Below are 9,639 nucleotides of genomic sequence, written 5' to 3' on the forward strand. Positions count from 1 at the left end.
GCTGACCCGCAGAGAAGGAGACTCGAGTTCGGGTGTAGGGAAGGCTGGAAGGCTCTGTCCCAAGTGTGCCTGAGGTGTGGGTTCAAGACCTCTGCTTGGAGTGACCCCTGGCATGGGGGTGGGGAGAGGTCCCCAGAAGGAGCCCAACCAGTTCAGAGCAGCTCTGAGGGTGCCCAGAGTTGGCAGGAACTCAGCCCCTCCTATGTCTTGTTGTACTGGTCTCTGGACTCAGTGAGGCTCAAATTACTCAGTCCCACCTCAAAATTAAAAAGGAAGAGTTGTAAGCAGTCCCACTGACTCCTGAGTTCTGCTTGGAGTGGCTTCGCAGCTGCCCCAGGGGAAGTCAAGGGGCATCCCACCTGGGGATTCAGACAGAAGGGGCCTGTATGTGTAAATGCTGTTTCCTGTGGCCAATTTTGGTGTTGGAAGGGGTATATTTGTTAAATTCTAGTCGATATCCAAGGGGCCCTGTGTTTACTCCATTAGGAAACCAGATAGAGCTAATCAATGCTAGAAGGAGTGTAGTTAACTCCTGAGGGAAGACAAATATAAACAGCAGCATTCAAATCGATGTAAAATGCACCCCCACCCCAACTGCATTTGCGTAGGGTGGCCGCCAGCAGGCCTGTGCAGCAAGCTCGGGCTGTCCGGGGAGGCAGGCTTCTCCCTGGGGGCCAGGGCTGAACAGGGGACCACCTGGCAGTCAGAGTCCTGCTGCCTTCTGAGCCGATTCAGGTTCCACAGTAGCTGTGGGCCTTGGGCAAATCAGGGGGCCTCCCAGACCCTCAGTGTCTTCATCAGAATGGCAATCAGTAATACTGAAGTGTATTTCCAGCTCATCAAAGGGTTTGATGATCTTACTTGGTATTCATCACCTTTTGAGGTGGATATCATTTCACTATTTCCACTCTGCAGATAAAGAGAATGCCACTCAGAAATTAAGGACTTCACTAAGGCCTCAGGCAGAGAGCATAGGAGAGTCTTAAATCCAAGTCCGGCGACCTCAAGCCCCATATGCTTTCCTCTAGGCCTTACCATTCTGTGAAGGACTTTCTGTCGTACTACCTGATGGGATCCACATAACCCCATGAAATAGTTGGTATTTTACTACCTATTTGCCAATTAAGAAGTAAAATCCTGAGGCTGGTCCAAGGTCACACAGATTGTCCGAATTCAACCCCTGCTTGTTCAAGATCGTGGTCCCTCTGTCCGGGGTGGAATTTGGGATAGCTGATACCTGATGTCTTTTCTAGGCAAACCATGCTGAGATGCTTTAATGTTCTTTCCCAAGCAAACCCTCTTAGAGACTTCCTTTCTCCCATATGACCATCATCACCGATAAATTCCAGTGCCTCTGGTGGAAGGGCAGACGGGAGGCGGCACAGAAAGGCCCAGAAAGTAGCCACCCTCTCTCCATCGCGTTTTCTGCTGCCGCACCTCCTCCCTCTCCAGCTGAGGAATATCCTTTTCTGGTCTGGGGACAGTCCTTCAGGAGCCGCCATTCCCGCATCTGTCCCTTTAAGACCTCTGCAGAGATGGTCGTGAAGTTCACCGACCAGCTCCCTGGAACCATTGCTGGGCATCAGATCTGGGGCTCTGTGACCCTTATTAGCTCCCCCAGGCTGGGGAAGCATATTTCACACGCAGCCAAACACTGCTCCCCAGGATGAGTTCCGTAAGCCATTAAACTCTGTTTGACTGTGATTCTAATTACTTCCAAGCTTGAGTCCCTTACCTGTGCAGGGGTGGCGAGTTCGATCCAACTCTCAGGGGAGATGCTCCAAGATTTAGGAGAGATTTCTCTACCTCCTTTGGAAATGGGGGAGCAATCAATACAATCCTCCTCCAACGTCATTTCCTTCTATTCATTTTATACCTTGCATGGGGATACCAGAAGAGTTAGCTGGGGCTCTCTGATTATTATTAATAGTGATTTCTTACTTATTTATCTTTTTTAAAGATTTTACCTATTTATTTGAGAGAGTGCAGGAGCAGGAGTGGGGAGGAAGAGCAGAGGGAGAGGGGGAAGCAGGCTCCCCACTGAGCAGGGAGCCCGATACGGGGCTCGATCCCAGGACCCTGGGATCACGACCTGAGCCAAAGGCAGAGGCTTTAACCCACTGAGCCACCCAGGCGCCCCTGATCTGTTACTTCTCTAGATAGTTGTACATGTAGTTTACATAGAGCCTTCCCCCTCCTCATGGCGCTATCCGTCTACTCACTATCAGTGTGGGGTATGAGATTATTTTTATTCCTGTCCTACAGACAGAGAAGCCAGAACTTAAGAAGTCCATGTGACTTGTCCCAGGTCATGAACTAGAAAGAAGCAAACAGAATCTCCCCAGCCCTAGGTCTGGAGCTTTACTTGGGTCCCCAAGCTGTCCTTTGGAATGTCGTAAAGGTGGCTCTTTAATGCAATGTTCTTGGGATTCACAGTGTCTTGGGGGGGGGGGGGGTCTGCTCCCATTTTGTAGAAGAACCAGCTATGGCTTGAGAGGCAAGAGGTCTTCAAGGGTGCAGGAAGCATTAGGGTCTATTCCCTGGATGCAGGGCAAGGCTTCTCACGCAGGAGGCTCCCGTCCATGTTTGATGTATAAATGAATGAATGAATAATTAAATAGCTAGATCTCCGCTTTCCCAATTCTTCATCAAACACGCCCCCCGGTATACCTCTCTCATCCCTGCACGTTCATTGATCGGAAAATCTAAACATAAGTTTCCAGCCTTAAGAGAAAACACCAGTGAGTGGGCCCTTTGCCGAGAAGAAATGAAGGAGCAGTTTGGGAGGAAGGAGGAGAGATGTTCCAGATGAAGAAATCGAGGCAGGGCCATGCTGGGCGCCCAGGGAGCTGCCCTGGATGCTTCCCTGACTTCCTGATCCCTGGGGAGGAGGAGGCCCGTCCTTGCTGCAGGGCCCGGCGGACACGTCCGGCGCCTTTGGCGTCCAGCCAGAGCCCACGCTTCAGAACAGAGGAGGGCCACTAAGCAGGAAACGTGGCCTCCTCGTTCAGAACCTCTCCTGAATTTCCTTGGTGACAAGCCACTCTTCATAAACCCCAGAACTGCCCAGCATCACCAGGGTGAGGCGAGCGACTCTGCGGAGAGGGAAAAACAATTAGAAATACAATTAATGTTATAAAAGCTCGTCATAAATATTTGAGTTCTCTCTCCGGAGAGGAGGGACAAGATGACAGCTCGCAATTCCTTGTATTGACAAAAGAGGAAACAGTCCCTGAAACTGGTCATTTGCCTGGGTATTTTTATCTATCAGATCCAAGAGTGGGAACAAGGGAAGCATGAATGATTGGATTAGCTGGCCGGCCTTTCCGTGCTTTTGCAGCATCAGCACTATGCCATTACTGCAGCCCTCGGGCCGATGCCGGCCTGCACACACCGACACACACCTGAGCCAGCGTGGGGCGGACAGGCTGCCCCACAGCTGGGCGGACGCGACCCCAGGCTCACAGGCTGCGGTCCGAAGCGAGACCGGTGAACGTCCTCGGCCCAGGCCAGACGCAGAAAACCATGAAGATCCTTTCCTCAGAGTCCTTCCTCTGCACTCTCGGAGAAGACGGACAGAGCTGGAGGCATCCTGTGACATCTCGTCTCCCCCTCAAGGGCCCAAACCCCTCGTGATGCCCTTTGAGTTGGTACCCTTGGCACCTTGGCCTTTCCTTCCAAGTGCCCATTTGGTTGTTCCTTGGGTGGTCTTGGCTCCACAATGTGCTGGATGCGGCGAGGCCTGTTCATTTGGCAGCCCCAAGCCCTCCAGTGCCCAGGCTCTCCCTTCCCACTCTCTGCGACCCCTGGGTCCCTCCGTGCCTCCGGTGGGGCTGGTCGGGGGTCAGCGGGGCAGAGGGTGTGCACGGGAGTGGCGAGTGTCCTGTGCCGGGTGGGACAGAGCTCCCCTCTCCTCAGGCATATGCAACCACCTGGAACCTACACCCACCAGCAGGCAGCCCAGCTCCCTTTGCTGGGGGCACAGTGCCAGCATGACAGATGGGCCTGTGTGTCAGCTGCCAAGGGACCTCACACAGGATCCAAATAGGTCTGCATTTTTGGAGGGCAGGACAGTCTCTCCTTTGCTCCCCTTCTTAAAGGCAGGAGCAGCCGACGAAACCATCTCTGTACGGGATACCTTCGTTCCTGTGTTGCACGCACTTCACTTACCCCCGTGACCGGCGCAGCTAACGGGGACGACGGGAAGATGGACAGGACACGCTTGCCGCTGCCGGGATTCACGCATGCCTGCGTGTGTGCTGAGGATGGGCACCTCAGTGCAGAGGATCTCCAAATCCGCTTGCAGGGGCGTCTCCTTGGCTCTTCTCACAGATGATGGCACCGTGTCAGCTTGATTACCCAAAAGTGGTGGGAAGCCCACTGCCTCGCGGGCCCCTCCTCCTTCGCTGGACAATTTCATTCTGTGATACAAAATCTGCATCCAGATTAATTCCAGCTCTGCCCTGGAGCAACTGAGAACAAATCTGCCTTCTCTCCCTCTATGACAGCTCTTCAAATACTTTAAAGTGATGCTCACATCCCCGAAGAGCCTTTGCTTCTCTAGGCTAAGTATTTCCTGTCCCTTCGATTCCCGCTGTCATACCTTGAGTGACATAGGACCCAGACGACTTGTTAGGATTGTGTCGTGGATTCTTTAAAAAATAGGTGCTGAATGCAGACATGCCTGGGACAGAGTCACCTTCCTCCAGTGGGGTGGCCCGGATGAAAGCCTGGTGTTCCCAGTCTCAGCGGCCGTCTGCTGCATCCAATCACCCACATGTTTGGATTAAACAGCATTTACTGGAGTGGAATGATGTGATGAGGAATCATCCTTGTTAAAAATGGATATTATTTTAGGAAAATAGATGTGACCTACTTTCGGTAAGGTCCTACAGCGAAGTCTCTGACAAAGCGAGGGTTTGAACCTATTATGGCTTTTGGTCGGTCCCAAGTCAAGCAGGCTTCCATGACTGGAGATGGAGTAGGATGCTGGAAACGCAGGTGATGTGCCTCTGTAGGTCTGTATTTCCCTGGTGTGCAAGGTGATCCGACAGCTGTCAATGGACCATCCCTAGAGCGGGGTATGGTCAGGGGCAGGCGTGATGGTGGGGGACTTTTGCACTCTGTTCGCTGAATTCTTTTATTGTTTGATTATTCTTAAGGATACAACATATCTAAGTAATTCCCACGTATTTGAAATACAAATAAGAGGCTTATGATTTAGACAATAGCTCCAAATTGAATAAAATCCAATGGCTGAGCTAAAATGTAGTCAAGAATAAGGAAAGGTCCCAAATGGGAGAGGTGTATGGCCTGGTGGCCAAGACCATAATCCCCTTAGAGCTCTGGAGCCTGGATGTCAGTCACGGCACCACCCTTTGCTTGCTCTTGACCTTGGACAAATCCATCCCTCTTGTCCTCTATTTCCTCATCCGTAAAATGGGAATAATCCTGTTTAGTACCCATCTTACGCGTTATGTTGGTCAAGAATAATGAGCTCCTTTGATTTTTCTTTTGATGGAAGTATAATTTACATCAGTGCAATGATCTCTTTCCAGCACAGATTTATGAGTTTTGACAAATGCATAAAACCACTTCCACAGTACAGACATAGAACAATTCCATCAACCCCTCCCCCACCAACCCCACCAAGTTCCCCTGCGTCCCTTGTCATTTAACCACTGCCAACCCACAGCCCCTGGCAACCACGGATCTGTTTTTTGTCCTCATAGCTTGCCTTTCCCAGAATATCTTATAAATATAATTATATAGTATATAGTCTTTTGAGTCTGGCTTCTTCACTTAGAGTAATATATTTGAAATTCATCCGCATTGTTCAGTAATTCATTCTTCTTTATTGCTGAGTGGGATTCCATTGCATATAAACCACAGTTTGTATTTCTATTCACTAGAGGAAGAACATTGGGGTTGTTTCCAGTTTAGGGTGATAATGAATAAAGTTTCTATAAACCTCCACACACACGTTTGTGTGCACAGAAGTTCCTTCCGTAGTAAATACTCAGTCCGGGATTCCTAGGTCATATGACAGGCACATATTTAACTATATAGGAAACGGCCAAACTCTTTTCCAAAATGTCTCAATCCTTTGCATTCTCACCACAGAAGTAAAGTTCCGGGTGTCCCACGTCCTCACCAGCACTTGGTATTGCCTGGAATTCATTTATTTATTTCTGATTTTAGCCTCTCTAATAGGTCTTCAGTGGTATCTCATTGTATTGTAATTTGTATGTCTCCGATGACTAAAAATATTGCGTGTCTTTTCATGGGGTTGTCTGCCATCTGTGAATCTTTTTCGGTAAAATGTCTGTTGCTCACTTCTTTTTTCTTTTTAAATGGGTGATTTGTTTTCTTATTGTTGAGTTTTAAGCATTCCTTGTGTATTCTAGATTGAAATCCTGTGTCAGATATGTGTTTTGGAAATATTCTCTCCTAGTCTGGGACTTGTCTTTTAAGTCTTTCGACAGTATCTTTGAAAGAGAAGATGTTAGGGTTGATGAAATCCAATGTTTCCTTTTTTTTTTTTTTTTTAAATGCATAATGATTTTGGTGTTACCTAAAGTCCAGAAAGTTTTCTTTCATGTTCCCTTCTGAAGGTTTCATAGCTGGAGGTTTTGCATTTAGGTCTATGTACCTTTTGGGGTTGCATCTTGTCTATGGTGTGAGGTAAGGTCCGGGGCCTCCTATGCAATGGTTGCCCCCAGACTTCTCAGACCCTCCGTCTTCCCCTTGGCCAGGCTGTTTGCATCCTTTAAAGACCTTTCACACAATGCCTGTGCTCCTATGTACATCCCTGCTTAACTAGGCTGGCCTCTGCTGCCCTGGGCTTCTTAGACTCAAGCAGGATGGAGTTACAGTCTTTCCAGACTCCTCGGCAGCCATTTGCCACTCCTAGTGCAGAGCGTGCTGAGAACTGGAAGCAGCTTCGTGTGCAGGCTGCCTGGGGGCTGGAAGATGTCCAGGGAAAGATGGGGGTCTAACCTAGTCCAAGATCACTCATGGTTTATAGCCTTAACTGTTGGTCCGTCACCGTGTATACTGGCCTGGGGCAGGACAACTCAGCAGTCCAGGACCCTGGGCCCTCGGTATGACCATCTGAAAAGCTGGCAAACAACCAGCTTTTGCGGTTCTGAGAGGTGGGTGGTCAGGCGGGGGGAGTGGATGCAGTCAGGTCTCAGGAAATAGGTACCGATGAAGTAAACACAAAAATCCAAGCAACAGCCAGTTTTCCCTCTCCCCTTCGCTGATTGTAAAGATGAACAGCAGTCCTCGAGCACCTGAGAAATGCCCGCGGTCCGGTGTGCCCTGCCTCCTGTCCACTTACCCCACCGGGTCGCCCCTTTCCCTTCCCGTGAGCCAACGTCTCAAGCCGGGGAGCAGGGGACATGAACAAAGTAGTTCAGGCTGGTGTGCGAGGCGAAGCTTTGAGGCTTTGAAGTGCGAACTCAGCAAGGGCTCCAGATGTTCCTGCTTCTACCCCAGGCACCAAAACAAGATTTCGATGCCTAAGCTTGGGATGGAAGAAAACAGAACCGCTGGAGTCCTTAGCCTGAAGAGATGCCTAGAAAATGACTTGGTTCCCGTCCCCCTTCCTTTGATCAGAATCTCACGTCAATTGTCCCAGATAGGAGAGCCCCCAAGAGATGGTGCAATTGCCCTTGGTAAGTATCTCTGGCATTAACCTTGATTTAGGCATCTTGGTGTTGGTGCTGGCATTTGGGCAGATGGTATCCTTAAAGAGGGTGTTAGCTGGCAGGCAGCGGCAGGCTGCGGAACCGGAGGAGGCCAGAGGTAAGGTGGAGATGGGGGATGGAGGGAACGAGAAATGGGACATCCAAGCGCCTGCACTCTTTAGCCGTCCGCCCGCCACCCCCCACGCCCCGACCTGGTGATTCCAAGCAGCGAAAGTACAAGTTCTGGAGCAGCCCCGGAGGTCTGCTCTTCCTTTGGTCGAATGACTGCCTTGTCTGGGGCTGCTGTGTCTCCTTTGTAAACCAAGACAAGCAAACCACCGCCAGCACCGCTGCAACTCATTTTAGCGAGTGCCTACGCCTTGGCACGTCCTTCACACGCATTTGCGGCTTCAGTCCTCACAGCAACCTGAGAGAAATTGTCTTATCATCCCCATTTTACAGGTGAGGCAGCAAAGGCCCCCGTGAGGTTAAGGAATGTGCCCAAAGGCCTGCCTGGGCAGAAGCGCCCCGGAAGGATGAGATTATGGGAGGGGCGGTCCCACTGGCCCTTCTCTGTTTTACAGACAGTCGGTGCCTGCGGATGCCTGTAGGAAGCTCAGGCCAGCTAAGGGGCCCGGCTAAGGGGTCCGGCCAGTCCTGAGCTTCCGGGGCTTCAACAAAGGGTGTGGACATGCAGGGAGCTGGAGCCCTGGATTCTCTCTGGAACCTGCTCAAAGTGGCCAAGTGATCCAGGACCTGGACCCGCCGGCTCTGGTCCTTCATTTCCTTTAGGCTAATCGAAGGTCTTCGGTGCGATGATTTCTCTGGTTCCTTCAAGGGCTTACCTTCCTAATGTTCTGATTCCAATTTACTTATTATTATTTTTTTAAATTCCATGCCTTCAAGTTCACAAAGGGCTATTAGACCGGGCCAAGTTCCGGGAGACCAGCTCCGTGGGTCCTTGAGAGAAGAAGCAGAGGGTGCTGGGTCTGACTTCGGTGAAAGGGACAGAATTTAAAAGCTTCTCTCTGCTGCTCTGTATCTTACGCCTCTTTCAAGACGCTGAGCTCAAGGTCCATATGGTCTGGGAGGCTCTCCAGTACCAGCTTGGTAAATGCTCTCCTTTGTAAACATAATTCGTGTGTGCAGCACAGTTTGAGCTGTATTAATTAATTTATTAACGTTCCTACTTATATCTGCCTGGTGCCAGACGGGCGTTGTGGCGGCTCACACGGATCGGAAAAACGGAGTGCGATGTGAGCCTCCGGAAGCCAACGGGAAGGGGAAAGGGGGGAAAAGGAAGGTCTCAGGGGATCAGAAATGAGGGTAACGGAGGCCTGCGGAGCTCACGGCCCTGGACCCCTTCCCTGATGAGCCCTACAGCCAACCTGACCAAGGTGAATGGATCCGCCTCACAGGTCATCGTGCCTGTGAGATCGGAGAAAGGAAGAGGAAAGGAGGGAAGGAGGAAAGGGAGAAGGAGACAGCGGGAGGCAGGACAGGAGGGAGAGAGCCGAGGAGAATGCGGACAAAAGGCTGTTCAGGAGAAGCTCAACTTCCCCGGCGCTTGGGTCCCCAGGGCCTTCCTGGGGCACTTCCTGTGTGCCGCCGGGGTAGCGGTGTCCTCAGCAGCCCTGTGCCGTGACTGGAACTCCCCGCGTCTTTCAGCTGTCTGCCGTCCGTCGTATCACCGGTCCACACAGATCGCGCTTCAGCTCAGAAAACCAGGGGACCAGAGGGACGCGGCGCGCTGGACCGCTCTCCGCTGACCTGGCTTGATCTTGCGGTCACTGTCCGTATTCCTGGAGGGACAGACGGCCTCCACACCCGTCAGGCCCTCTTCCGTCCTCCTTCTTTGTCTCAGCTGGGTTTTTGATGGACACGGCGTGGCAGTGAGTTCAAGACTGTATTCCTTGCCAGGTACCTGAAGTGTGGCTCTTGGGTTGCC

The sequence above is a fragment of the Mustela erminea genome, chromosome 9 (assembly GCF_009829155.1).
Source record: "Mustela erminea isolate mMusErm1 chromosome 9, mMusErm1.Pri, whole genome shotgun sequence".
NCBI classification, from domain to species: Eukaryota; Metazoa; Chordata; class Mammalia; order Carnivora; family Mustelidae; genus Mustela; species Mustela erminea.